Source organism: Myotis nattereri (genome assembly GCF_964212035.1).
Source record: "Myotis nattereri genome assembly, chromosome: 4".
NCBI lineage: Eukaryota > Metazoa > Chordata > Mammalia > Chiroptera > Vespertilionidae > Myotis > Myotis nattereri.
This window is the reverse complement of record NC_138079.1, coordinates 90,569,384-90,583,183: the sequence shown is the minus strand read 5'-3', so window position 1 is coordinate 90,583,183 and position 13,800 is coordinate 90,569,384. Positions and strand designations below refer to the sequence as shown.

Genomic DNA, 13,800 nt, shown 5'->3' with positions numbered 1-13,800 from the left:
ATGAAGTTTTGTAACTTGCGCAAGATCACACTATTAGAAAGGGAGTAAACCAGGCTTGTTCACCTCTTTCTACCACACCAAGGTGCCCTCTGTATTGCTCAACACAGCAACAGAAAGTACACACATATTAGCTTGTTAGTGGCCTGCACCTGGAAATTTTCCCAAATATTCCTGGGAATGCCACTAAGTAACTTAAGTAGCCAAAGCAAAGTTTTCTTTGATTTGCGTTTAAGTCTCACTTCTGCCATTACCTCTAAGAATATCTGAGCAATTCAAATAGTGTTTGAGAGCACAGGTTCTGAAATCAGACTGTCTGCATATTAATCCCCAATTCTTTGGCTTCCTCTCTGTGTAGCTCACAATCTCTCGAAACCTCAGATCCCATCTGGAAAATGGGCCTGAGAATAGTGGCACTCTCATAGGGCTATTGTTTGGATTAAATGAGACAATCAAGTAGAAAATTTAGCAGTGACCTTAACACCCAATCTAATCCTTAACACCCCCCCCATACGCCCTCCCCAACCCCATTACTTTTTTCAATAGCTCTTCTATCTAAAATTGTCTTATTTGCTTGCTTTATTTTCTGTCTCTCCACTTGAATATAAACTTCCTGACAGTAGGGATGTTTCCTTACTTATTTTTGTATCTCCTGAATCTAGCACATATCCGTAATAGCTGAGTGAATGAAGAGTTCGATAAACGCCTAGGAAGACCGTTAGGTTTCAATTTTTCTGTATGCAAAAACAGAATATTACCGCTCAGAGATGTTAGGAAGTTCAAAAGACATAAAGGTAACTGGAGAGCTCTTAGTAATACCAGAAAGGTGCTTGGGGAACTCTAAAAGGTGTATCAAGGTGTCGCGTAACAACCAAGTAGTGGGAGTGGCTCAAGCCCTAAGAAAACTCAACTACTACCCTTCAAACCAGAGGCTGCACCCTAGAGAGAGAGTGTTGAGAACGGAGGAGGATGCAAAACGCTCAGGAGGGTTGCAAAAGCACCCGCCCCATCTTCCTCTCTTAACCTTCCCATAGAGCAAACCCCTCTGGAAAGGTTGCTCTCCACACCTGGAGGGCACCATTGGGAGCAGGGAGACAGGTGCGGGCGGGGAGCCAACTCGCCGCCCCCCCCCCCACACACACAAGGGCAGCAGCGGCGCAGCAATGGCTGTCGTGAACCGACACGAAAGGGAAGCAACCCGAACCTTTAGTGGGGGCCTGAGTGGTGGGTCCCAGTCCTTCTCGATTAGCCAACCTTCCGCACCTCCGCCAGTAATAGGCAGGGGAAAGGGGGTACACCGTCTTTCCTCCAGCCTGGGGGCCCCAGAGAAGTGGGCCCATCAAGGACTGGTTCCCAACGCTGCCAGCACACTCACCTCTACAGCCAGCTCCACCTTCGCTCACATTCCGACCCCGCCGCCTTCCCCCCGCCCCGCCAGGCCCTTTGTTTTGATTCCCGACTCCGCAGCTCCCGCCGCCGCCGCCAAGCGCGCCCTTCACTTCCGCTTCCGCACCGCACCGCCCCGGTCGTAAAACGACGTCCTTTTCTTCCCCTCGCCCCGCCCCTTCCTCCGCCCCTCCCCCACCGTCGTGTCCTCTCCGCGCAGGGCGTGCTGGGAATCTGGGGGGGGCGGGGCCTCGCGGCCCTGCAGCCTCGTCAGGCTCAGTCCCCTCCCGATAAACCCTTAAATAGGGACCTTCCCTGGGGGGCGGCCCCGGCTTTTTTTGACGAAAACCCCCAATTTAAGGAGGCCTTCCCCCTGGTCTATCGTTGCAAGGAAACTGAAGAGCGGGGAATTAGGGAGCTTGTGAAGTGGAACCGGGGGGAAAAAATCAGCCAACCACAGGATTTGGTACAAGTCAGTTCTTTCGGTCTTTTGAGGAAAGGCGATTTAAATCGGATTTCGATGAAAAGCCTGAACGTTTTGGCTCTCTTCTCTTTTTTTTCTCTCTCTCTCTCCCCCCGCCCCCATCTTGTCACGTGATGATTCTGCTTTGGGGGAAAAATTTTAAATAACGCATATTTTCCACAACATGCTTAATCTAGTGCAACCTAGTGGCGAGTGAAAAAAAAAACACCCCACAGAAACTGCCAGCCGAGCTAACCGCCGGTCCTGCTGGCCGCCGGGGTCTCGCCGGCAAGAAACCGTGCGTTCGGGGGACTAGCCTGGGTGTTGTCACCGACAGCGAAGAGGTCCTCGTGACTTCGGAAAAGGTGGTTTTTAAAAGCCCTGGTCCGCAGCTCATTATAAACGAACACAGCTTTTCCAGCAAACAGGCTGGGCGAACAAAAAGGAGACCTCGTGGTTGCAAAAGCCTTGCGGGGCCCCTCGCGGCTTGTATGTTACGTGGATGGATAAGTCGTGTCTGGGTTTGTTTTCTCCCCCTTCGCCTCACCATCTACTTTTACCTGGGATTTAAAAAGAGAAGTGTGTTGTTTGTTTTTTTTAATCCAATAAGCACAATTGTCCTTTGCAAAACTGCCAGCTGCTCACTATTTCCTGTTGCAAATTAGAAAAACAAAGCGCATAGCTATAGCTAAATCTAGACAGAGTTTAGGATGTGCTAGCTGGAGACTATGGAAAGGTTGGAAAAGTTTATTTCTAAAGTTTGCCAAGAAACATTGACTTTGCAGAAGAATCAATAACTAGAAATTGCCAAAAGAGACCTTACACACACACACACACACACACACACACACACACGCACGCACACGCACACCGTCCCCCAGAGTCTGAAGTGTGAGGCACTTTCACTAGGCAATTCCGGTAGGTGGGGTGCATTTCAGGGGCAGCAAGACGTCCCTGTAGACCTCCTGGTAGACCTGATTGTGGAGGGCAAGAGCAAACACGGAGCTGAAGAATCCTGTGCTTGAATTTCATTTTCCAGGAGGAAGATGACAAGTACACACGCCTCATCAGCCTGCTTAGGTTAGAGCTGCATTGTGTCTGTGTGGGGAATGGTTTCCAAATGGGGATTAGATGGGGAAGCAACTCCGTTTCTAGCGTTTTGTGTGTGTGTTTTTCAGAGTATCACATATGCTTGTCTTTAGGGGTGTTTTCCTTTTCATTCTAGCCGAGTATCTCTGAGCACGGACCATATTAACTAAAAGTATAAAAAGGCGAACAAAGTAATGGTGGATTTTTAAAAAATTCTTCTTTTTAAGAAAAGTTTTTAGCCACAAAACATAATAAAAAGCAGACACATTTTGTTTGACTTTGACATTCTTTTAAGGCCAGAATTGTGCCTGGTCTCAACAGGTCAAGTGCAGGAAATAAAAATGAACAAATTGTACAAAGTGGAAAGCTAATGAAAAGTCTGAATGACAAATAATTCTTAAAGAAATGCAATTTTGTTGTTTTTCTGTAGAATACTAACCTATGCAGGGTACGCCAGCCCTTGGAAGCAGATCATTATGAATCAAAATACAATTTGATATTTGTGAAAGAGTGCTTTAACATGTTCCTTAAGACATATTTTCTTAAATTTAGCCTCTGTTAGCCTTATTTCTATTCCTTTGCTGGATGAACTCTTTTTTTCAGAGAGTAAAAGTAACTTTTAGTTTTTTCCTTGTCCAAATTGTATGAAACAAGGATGAAGATTGATTTTTGTGCTATTTAAGCTCCTAGATTCAGTTCAGCTCCTAGATCAGTGGTTCTCAACCTTCCTAATGCCGCGACCCTTTAATACAGTTCCTCATGTTGTGGTGTCCCCCAATTTCATTGTTACAAATTGAACATAATTAAAGCATAGTGATTAATCACAAAAACAATATGTAATTATATATGTGTTTTCCGATGGTTTTAGGCGACCCCTGTGAAAGGGTAATTCGACCCCCAAAGGGTTGAGAACCGCTGTCCTAGATTAACCTGGCTCCCACAAAAGTAGTTTCTCCTCCAGCAACTTTTCTTCTATGTTAGGTTAAGTTTAGGGTTTTGAAATAATCCTATATAATAAAAGTGTAGTATGCAAAGTGTCCCCTCAACCCAGAGTTGTCCAGGAGTTCGACCAGGGGGTGGGGCCGGCTGGGGGAAGAGAGAGAGTACCCTGCAGACAGCTGGCAGTCGCTAGGGACCCTACCAGTGCATGAATTTTGTGCACTGGACCTCTAGTAAATTATAATGGAAGGACTTCAGAGAAACTGAGTTCTCCACTCACTCATATCTGAATACTACAAGGAAAATAAATTTAATAAAGAGAGGATATGCTTTAAAGCACACCAAAATTTTCCTTTCATTTTTAAGGTTTTACCAAATGATATTTACCTAAACTCCTGTTCCTGAAGAGGAGTTTAATAATGATAATCATTTCAATGTCGCTCCCTTTTTTTTTGATGGGAAATGAAGGAAATTGAAAGCCAACTAGTTGACATTACTTGATCAGTGCCATTTAGTCAGGACTGAAATGATACTTTATCAATTTGTACTTCAGTTCATCTGTAAACTGGGGTGACTGTTCCCTGCCCAGAAACCTCACACAATGGTGAGGGGCAATAAAATTTTGGAGTGAAAGGAAGCATAAGAGCATAAGTGTCAAGAGGATGCAAACATTGATTAGCATTTGGGACCAGAATTAAAGTTCTCCCCCTGCTTCCTCCCCGACCCCGCCACCCCAAGAAATTTTGGTACTTTCCTTAACCCTGGTGATGTAGGTGGTGGTTCCCTTTTGTGGCTCTGAGCTTTTTCAGGGACTAGTGAGGAATCAAAACAAAGTAGAATTAGAGAATGGCAAGGAGGCAGAAGGGGTTCGAAGAATGTGCTTGGAACCCTCAAAGCAGTTCAGATCTCTTTGCCTCTAGCATAGTTCTGAAGAACACGAGTGTAGACCCAGCTTTAGAGCCTGACTTCTTACTCATTGTGAGACTTTGGGCAACACATTTAACTTCCTGCACCTTAGTTTCCTCATCTTTAAATGTAGACAAGAAAAGTGCTTTCCTGTGGTTCTCATCATCCTGGCCTCAGCTCCAGTGTCCTCCAATTCCTCCCCAACGCCTCTCTATCACGTGACCTTGCTCTATGCTTAGCACTTCCTAGAATCTGAAATTATTTAACTTTTCCTGTTTGCTCTTTAATGTGTTTCTTTCTTAATAGTATACACACTCTGAGGCTAGGCGTCTTGTCTGCGCTATAAGCGTGAGTGCTCAATAAACAATTGCTGATGAACAATTAGGATTGCTGTGAGAATTAAATGAGAAAACCTAAGTCAAGTTAGCATTGGTACGGACACAACCACTTTTCTAACAAGTCATGATCACTTAACAAATACATAGATTGTACTTAACTACGTGTTAGGCACTGGTTTTACAAATGGTAAATTAACTCATTCCGCCTCCGCTTAATCCTCTGAGGTAGAATCCTGTCATGAATATTTTATAAATGAGGAAACTAAGTCACAGAGAGTAACTTGCCCAAGATCACTCAACTAGTAAGGATTCAAAACCGGGCTTGAAATCAAATTCTCACGCACTACGTTGTGCTACCTTGGAAGAAGGCAGTAATGTGGACATTTTTATTTGGGGTATAAAGGAATGGGGAAAACGCAGGGCATCGCTGAGCCTAAGCGGGACTGAATCTTTGTCTTTCCTCTGATTCGGGAAAAATGCAATCGGTGTCAAGGGGAGGGAGACGCATGTTCTTGACGTGCGTCGGCCCACAAGTCGGAGCCCGTTCCGGGGTGTCCCGGGAGCGGCCAGCATCCTCCAAGGCGGGCCAGGTCCCCGCCCGTCAGCCGCCGGAGCCTCACCGGCCCCCTCCCGCCGCAGGGCCGCCGCCGCGTGGCCACGCCGCGCCCGGACCCTGGGAAAAAAGTTTCCAAACGCCGCTGCTCGGCGCTGATTGGCCGAGGCGGACGCGGTCCCGTGGCGCAGCGGCCAATGGATGACGCGGGCCGCGAGCGCAAGGGAGGGGGCCCGGCCCGAGGTCCCGGCCGCACCACCCTCAGCAGCCGCCGCTGTTGCAGCCGCCGCCCGTCCTCGCCGCCTTGGCCCGGGTAAGTGCGGAGCTGCAGCCGCCGCCGGGGCTGAGGGCGGCCTGGGGACCGCCTCCGCCGCTGGGAAACTCTTCTGCCCCGCCCCGCCGCCAGGTGCGCTCCGGGACCCCTGGCCGCCGCGGTGCCGGGACCCTGGGGGCTCCCCTCGCCTGCGCGTCGCTTCCTGGCCGCCCGGACTCTGGCGGTCCCGGGCACTGGGCTCGGAATTCCCGCTTCCCTGGAACCTCCCTTGCTAACTTTGTGCCTTCCTACTCGCGGGTCCTCTCCCCGGCTCCTCGCCTTCGCCAACTTTCTTTTTCTTGCCGCCCTGCTCTCCCCCCTTGACTTCCTTGGTCCTTCCGCGTCCCCAGCCCTCGCAGCTCTGCTCCTCGGCTCTCCTGGTCCCTCCCACCCCGAACCCCCCTCCTGGACTCCCCAGTCTCCTTTCTCGCCGTGAGTCCTGCCCCTCCTCAGTCCCCACCACCCCTTTTTTCCTTCGGCTGTCCCCCTCTCCCCCTCATTTCTCGTAGCTCTCCTGCTCCCCCACTACCCCACCCTCATCGCAGGCCCCTTTCCAAAAACCTCCTTCCTCCGCCTCCCTCCTCCCTTCGGGAACGCGTTTGGAACCGTCTCCTCTCCTCCGCGTTTCTCAGGTCTCTGCTGCAGGACGGTTCAGATTTCCTCCGACAGCACTTTGGGGACGGATTGGATAAAGGATGAAAACGCTTCTTCTACAGCTTGAATGCGGCGGCGGGGCTTAGCGACCTCCGCGAGGTCCTGGGAGACCCCGTCACCCCCGGGACACCGCTTTTTGGGGAAGCTGCTTTATCTTCTCCCGTCTTCTCAGGTTCTCTGCCTCCAGAGGGTCTGAAACTTCCCTGACTAATTTGTTCGGGGATTTGTACTAGCGTGTGCCTTTTCCACTTGCGGCCCGAGGCCCCTTTTAACTTCCTTTATGAAGAAATGGCCTTTGCAGCGTGCGCTGGGCAGATATTTGTTGTTTTCTGTGCTGGTTTTGTGTGTGTGTTAGAGGATAGGATGGCGTTTTAGGACATGGGTAAGGTGCTTTGAAGAGGGATTGAATCCCAGTGACTCCCAGAGACACTTGGTACCTGACACCACCCAAACACACACACCGGTATTCAATCCGTTTTGAAGCTTAAACCTTTCCTCTTAGTGTATCTTTTATGTAGGATTAGATCCAGATGCTCTATGTCCTTGAAGTCTCAGGGGCCTCTGGTTGGTAGATTTCATCCCATTTTGGATAAGTGTCTTCTTTTGCCTTTGAACATGCGAACCAGAGAAACCACACTACCTTTCCCTACGGACAGTTTTCTAACCTGAGCGCACCTGTGTGCAGAAAGTTGGTGTCAGCTCCTGGTACTGTGTTTGCATCCAGTACCGAGGTAGATGCTTTGTACCTGCCTCTCCCAGCTGCGCCTGAACACTTAGTAGGTGTTCAGAAATGTTTGCAAAGGGATGGAGGAGGGGGGAACCACAGTAGGAAAAACTCCTTCCCTGGCATTTTGGTTCAGTAGAAAAAACTTATCCTGGAACAGTAGCTATTCTAGTTTTTTGTTCGGGTTAAAATTTCAAAAGCAAAATATGCTTACTGTGAAAGTCAATGTGTATAGTGTTATGTCAGCTGTAAGTTCTCATCTCAGTGCCTGCTTTACCCACATTCTGGTACACCCTTCTAGACCAGTGGTTCTCAACCTTCCTAATGCCACGACCCTTTAATACAGTTCCTCATGTTGTGGTGACCCCCAATTTCATTGTTACAAATTGAACATAATTAAAGCATAGTGGTTAATTACAAAAACAATATGTAATTATATATGTGTTTTTCCGGTGGTCTTAGGCGACCCCTATGAAAGGGCCGTTCGACCCCCAAAGGGGTCGCGACCCATAGGTTGAGAACCTCTGTTCTAGACCCTTTGTATACAAAGAAGAGAGAGAGATTTGTAAACAAAAATGGCGTCATTTCTTAATATGTCATGAACTTTCTTCCATTTTAGTACATACAATTCTTTTGTTTAAACAATTTTACTTTATTATTATTTTTATGTAGTTTTTTTGACTTCAGAAAGGAAGGGAGAGAAAGAGACAGGGCTAGAAACATCAATGATGAGAATCATTGATCGCCTGCCTCCTGCAGGCCCCCCACCAGGGATCAAGCCTGCAACCCAGGCATGTGCACTTGACCAGAATCGAACCCGGGACCCTTCAGTGTCCACAGGCCCATGCTCTATCCACTGAGCCAAACCAACGAGGGCAGTACATGTAATTTTTAACAACTTCATAGTTTTCCAATTAGTAGTCCTCTGTTGACAGTTATGTTTCTCCAGTTTCCACATCAGTGAATTGATGGTGTACAGCCTTGCGTATTTGTCCTTGCGTGCCTATTTTTTAGGTAGATCATTATAGACATTGAAAAACAGAAGCCAGACTTGCTGACTCTTGACTGATCTTGTCCCAGTGACATCACTTCTGCAAAGTGCAAAGCCTACTTCATAACGTAGAAGCTGTTGGAGCACGTGCTGGCATTTGGCAACTTCTTTCTCTCCCTTCCTTTCCCTTCAGCTCTTCAATTTGTTTTGATTGGGAAGGATTGGGGTGGAGAAGGGCGGTGAGTTAATTCCTGCTGGTTTATAGGTGTGGATTGCTTCTGACCAGCATGCCCTGGCTTTCTTCACTCAGAGGGAAGCCAAGAGAGATTGCTTTGCTGTGTTTTTCTGGTTTTGAAATCAAAGGCATGTGTCTCAAGTGTGTTTTCAGACTTCTCTGTTAACTTTAATCATGGAAAACACACCAAAAAACTTGGTGAAACACATTTTTGTAGGAGTGATAGTTTTAAGTTACATAAAATAGATACTTTTTGAACCACTTGTTCCAGTTTGTTCTTCTGTGCATGCTGTAGAGTATAGAGTTGAGGTGCCCATTAGATTTGTCCATGATGGTGGGACACGATGACACGATGGTGTATTGAAAACACAAGTTAGGAGACTAAATGCCTGTAGCACAGATGAAATAAAGGCATGAAGTATCCGTTTTTAAGATTGTGTATATCATTACCAAGAGTTAACACCTGCCTGTCACAGTGCCTTTTAAAAGACCGTGTGGGCCAAATGAAAATGAGTGAACTTGACCTCTAATCAGTCTGTTTGCAACCCCAGGGAGAGCTTGAACTTGAATTTAAAGACAACCCCCCAACCCCCCTTGGGTCTGGTTTACAATGTTTCTGCTCCAGCTTCTAAAAAACCAGTTAGATGGTAGGAGGTAAGCCCGGAGTGCCAGTGATCATCTTTCTATTGCAAGAGAGGAGACAGCCTGAGAATGAAGCCAAAACATAGGAAAGCAGGACCAAGAGGTAGAAGGATTGGATCCTGATGATATTGTTTGAGTGCCTGGATCCAGCTGTACCTGATTTACTGTTATGAGAGATAATCAACTCCCTTTCTTGGTTGTACCAGTTAGGGTTGGATTTCTGTCACAAGAGAGTGCTACTTAATATATAAAAAAGTGATAAGTGATTGTCTTGCTTACTCTTACAGCTGAGTGGCCTTAAAGTGACAAAGTTGTTTATAAATGCCCAGCACACAGCAAATAGAAGGTGATGTTAAAATTCAGTAGATAATGCTGGAGGAAGGGAACCTTTGCAAGTCATCTCACCTGCTTTCTGTGGCAGAGAATAACATTAGAACTTTGAGACATTTTCACATGGCAAAGAAAACATTTTTTTAAGATTGCTGTTTCAGTGCTCGCTTCCTCAGCACATAGACTAAAATTGGAACGATACAGAGAAGATTAGCATGGCCCCTGCGCAAAGATGACACGCAAATTCGTGAAGCGTTCCATATTAAAAAAAAAAAAAAAAAAAAAAAAAGATTGCTGTTTCAAAACAAAGCCTTTACTTCTTCCCTCTTAGCCTGTAGTATATTTTTTCTCTTCCCTAAGGATTGTTTTTGAAGTGCAGAGGTTTTTGATGGAAATGCAGGCTTGTGGTTTTTGCATTTAATTGAAGGAATCAGACATTTAGAGAAGGGAGTGCAAGCTGTGACCTAAGCTCAGGTCTCTGCTTAGTTTCTCCCCAGTACCTGAAGTCCAAAACCAGATCCTTCCCATCAGCATGGTTGTATTTAGAGCCCCTCCCACAATGGAAGCGCCTCCTAAAACATCACAAATTAATTTCTTCGGGATTAAGTTTAAGCCTCACTGGCTGTGAAAACAGTATTTTAAGAAGCCCTTTTCTAAGCCTCGTCTGTCATAAGAGTGTAGGATGAAGGTTATTAAATTCCAATAACTATATCAGATACTCCTTATCATGTAAACCTTGAGGAAGGGGTAGTTTCAAACATGGCATCCTATCCTCCATCCCCTTCCCATCGAGGAGATGCCACTCAGGTGCGGAGGGAGAGGTGTTCCCCATCCCGATAAGCATCTTAGGGATTTACAGATACAAATTATAAACTAGCCTTCAGAGGGTCTCTTGCTTCTTGCCTTTTCTTATCCTCATATCCCCATCAACTAGAGGCCAATCTCTGTCTTCCCCTATGTATGTTCATTCCATAAGCATTTATTGAATGCCTGTAGGCATTGGGGATATAAAAGATGGAGAAGGTCCCTGTGTTCAACATCTGACATTCTAGTGAGAGATGATAAACAAAAAACAAAACTCACAAAGTGATAACACAAAGTTGGGTTAGTATGGTACTGAAGGGCTGGAGGGGGTATTTGGTAGTATTAAAATAAAGTCTCTCTGGGGAAGACATTTTAGCTGAGATCTGAATGGCAGAAAGGAAACCTGCTGAGAAAAGATCTGAAGGAAAAGCATTCCAGGCAAAGCGAACAAGTGCAAAGGCCCTGAGGTAGGGCAAGCTTGGTGTGTTCAAGCAACAGAAAGAAGGCAGTGTAGCTGGTGCATAAGCAAGAGGGATAGGCGGGTGGGAAATGCTTAGAGAACTAGGCAGGGACTAAATATGTTGAACCTTGGACATGATCTTTTTGCAAACAGCAGGAAAAGTCAGTATACATTCATTGTTCCTAGTTCCTTACATTCTCACCCTACTTTACGCAGACTTCCTCCCATGCTTTGCATTTGTCCTTAATAAGATCATCAGTGGCCACACAGTGCTCAGTTACAGTTGCTTGGGCTCTGTGCTCTGGACACTATAGACATTGGTTTGGTGACTGCATATTAGCTGTGTTCTGGGTTCATTAGAGCTTATGGGTTGAGCAGGGAGCACCATACCTAGGTTCACCCTTTCCTGTTGCCATGTTACTTACTGTTATTTACACTCTAGGTACTCCATTCTTTTTACTTTCAGCAAATAAGACCTATCACTTTTTTATATATTAAGTAGCACTCTCTTGTGACAGAAATCCAACCCTAACTGGTACAACCAAGGAAGGGAGTTGATTATCTCTCATAACAGTAAATCAGGTACAGCTGGATCCAGGCACTCAAACAATATCATCAGGATCCAATCCTTCTACCTCTTGGTCCTGCTTTCCTATGTTTTGGCTTCATTCTCAGGCTGTCTCCTCTCTTGCAATAGAAAGATGATCATGCTCTAATCGGTTTGGCTCAGTGGATAGAGTGTCGGATAGAGCGTCAGCCTGCGGACTGAAAGGTCCCAGGTTCGATTCCGGTCAAGGGCATGTACCTTGGTTGCGGCCATATCCCCAGTGGGAGGTGTGCAGGAGGCAGCTGATCGATGTTTCTCTGTCATCGATGTTTCTAACACTCTATCACTCTCCCTTCCTCTCTGTAAAAAAATCAATAAAATTATATTAAAAAAAGAAAGAAAGATGATCATTGGGGCTTACCTCCTACCATCTAACAAACCCTAGTGGAAAAAGAGAGTTCATTTCTCCAAGCCCCAACTTTATGGTTATACTAGTAATTGACATGTAAAATTGTGTAAGTTTAAGGTGTACCACACGATGGTTTTATGCGTGTATATATTGCAAAGTGATTACCACAATAAGGTTGGTTAACACTTCCAGATACTTTGTTTCTTGATAGCTCTGCAAAAGGTGTGGGTCTGGACACTTACTGGTTTAGCTTGAGTTAGGCCCACCCTTATTATTGGCTTAGCTTGGGTTCAGTCCAACCATGACTTATTCAACTTGTGTAAGGCTGATCCCTGTCATTGGCTCAGCATTGGGTAGGTCCCACCCTTAAGCCAGTTACTGATGCTGGAGGCATGAGTAGTCATGTGTCTTCTCCCAGGTGCAGAAGATGATGTCAAGTTCATCTGAACCACATGGAATGAGTGTAGAGTCAGTTTCTCCAAGGGAATATTGGGATGCTGTTACAGGAAGATGGAAGAAGGAATGCTGGACTGGAAAAAATCAACAAATCAACAGCTTTCTACTCCATTTGGCCTCGCTGCTTAGATCAAGTTGTCAGAGAAATTGTTCTCAGAAGGGTGTAGGTGGGAGGTCTCATGGCATACTTTTCTCTGAATTAGGAAAGAAGAGAAATTAGGAGGGCAAGAAGATGTACAAACAGTTACTAGCAAGTATAGAGTTATCAATAAGTGCTATGCTCACATAGAGGTATTGTTCAAATTCTGCCAGAGATCCAGGAGTTGGTGATGGTATCCGTGTCAACACTGACATATTTAGCCGAATTATTTGTACTTTTAGCCCGAAATACAGCTTGTTGGTTATGCCTTGCAGAGTGAGGGGTTGCGTTCATTCTTTTGTCCCCAAGGACACACACTGCAGACTGTGAGCTCCTTTGAAGGAAGGAAGGGACTTTGGAGGCATCTACTTTGGGTTTCCAACGACCTTTTGACAAGCTCAGAGCCTTTAATAAATTCAGAAAATAAGCTCAATCAGCAGGGAGTCTATAAACTGACAACCGTTAATAGAACATTTCCTAACCTCTGCTCTGGGTATCTCCAAATCCTCAGAGCCAAAGCCACCACCCCCCACTCCCCTCTAGCTGTGGTCTACTTTGTCTCCTTGTCTTCTCACACCCAGTTCTCCAAAACCCCATGGACTTCCTCTTCCTCACCTCCCACGGACTCCTCCACCCAGTTTATTTCTCCTCCCTCCTCCATTGTGTTGAAATATTCTTGCTCACGTTACCAGTGACCAACATTTTGCTAAGTCTGTTGGATATTTTCCAATCCTTATCTTACCATCTTCTCTGTTGCATCATGGATACTGTGGAATGCACCCCCCGCCACCCCCCTTCCATCTACTCCAAGACAGCTCTCTGTTTCTCCTCTGTCTCCTCCGATTACTGTTTCTTTCCTTGCCCCCCTTTTCAAACATTGGCATTCCTCAGAGTTCCATAAATAGCCCTCATTAGATTCTCCAGTGGTTCCGTCACAAGAAAAAGGAAAGAACCAGATACAAACTCATAACTCTTAAATTTGTATCATTAGGCCAGAATTTACCTCCAAGTTTAAGATCCAGTGTTGTATCTAGATGTGTCGTGGGCATGTCAAACTAATAATATCTCAAACTGGGTTCATTATCCCCTGCCCTTAAGATTTTCCTTCTGATATTCTGCATCTGTGGTGATGGGGGTGATGGTGGCACCCAGTTGCCTATTCGAGAACCCCAGGAGGTGTCCTCACCTCCATATTTTTCTTATTTCCTCTCTTCCCAATGTGTTAATCAGCAAATCCTGATGGTTTTATCTGTCCATGGAATGAAACCTGCAGGTGGGCTATAGTTTGTCTGAGTTTAGTTTTAGTGATTTGGCAATGTTTTATCATTTAATCCATTGTAAAGTTCGGAGACCCCCCCCCCCCCCTTATAAAGATCAGCTGTTTAACCAGGGTAATAATTTTAAAACTTTCTCTCCTAGACACCA

At 45.9% G+C, this 13,800-nt stretch overlaps 1 protein-coding gene across 1 annotated transcript in view; it reads right to left on the bottom strand.

Annotated features, from left to right (window-relative positions):
• The window catches only part of MARF1 (meiosis regulator and mRNA stability factor 1), a 42,838-nt gene extending 41,322 nt beyond the window's left edge, over positions 1-1,516 (bottom strand). Inside the window, exon 1 of the mRNA XM_081088932.1 lies at positions 1,373-1,516. The gene's annotated coding sequence lies outside the window, so the exon portion shown is untranslated. The remainder of the gene's footprint in view (positions 1-1,372) is intronic.
• Between the last annotated feature and the right edge of the window lie 12,284 nt (positions 1,517-13,800).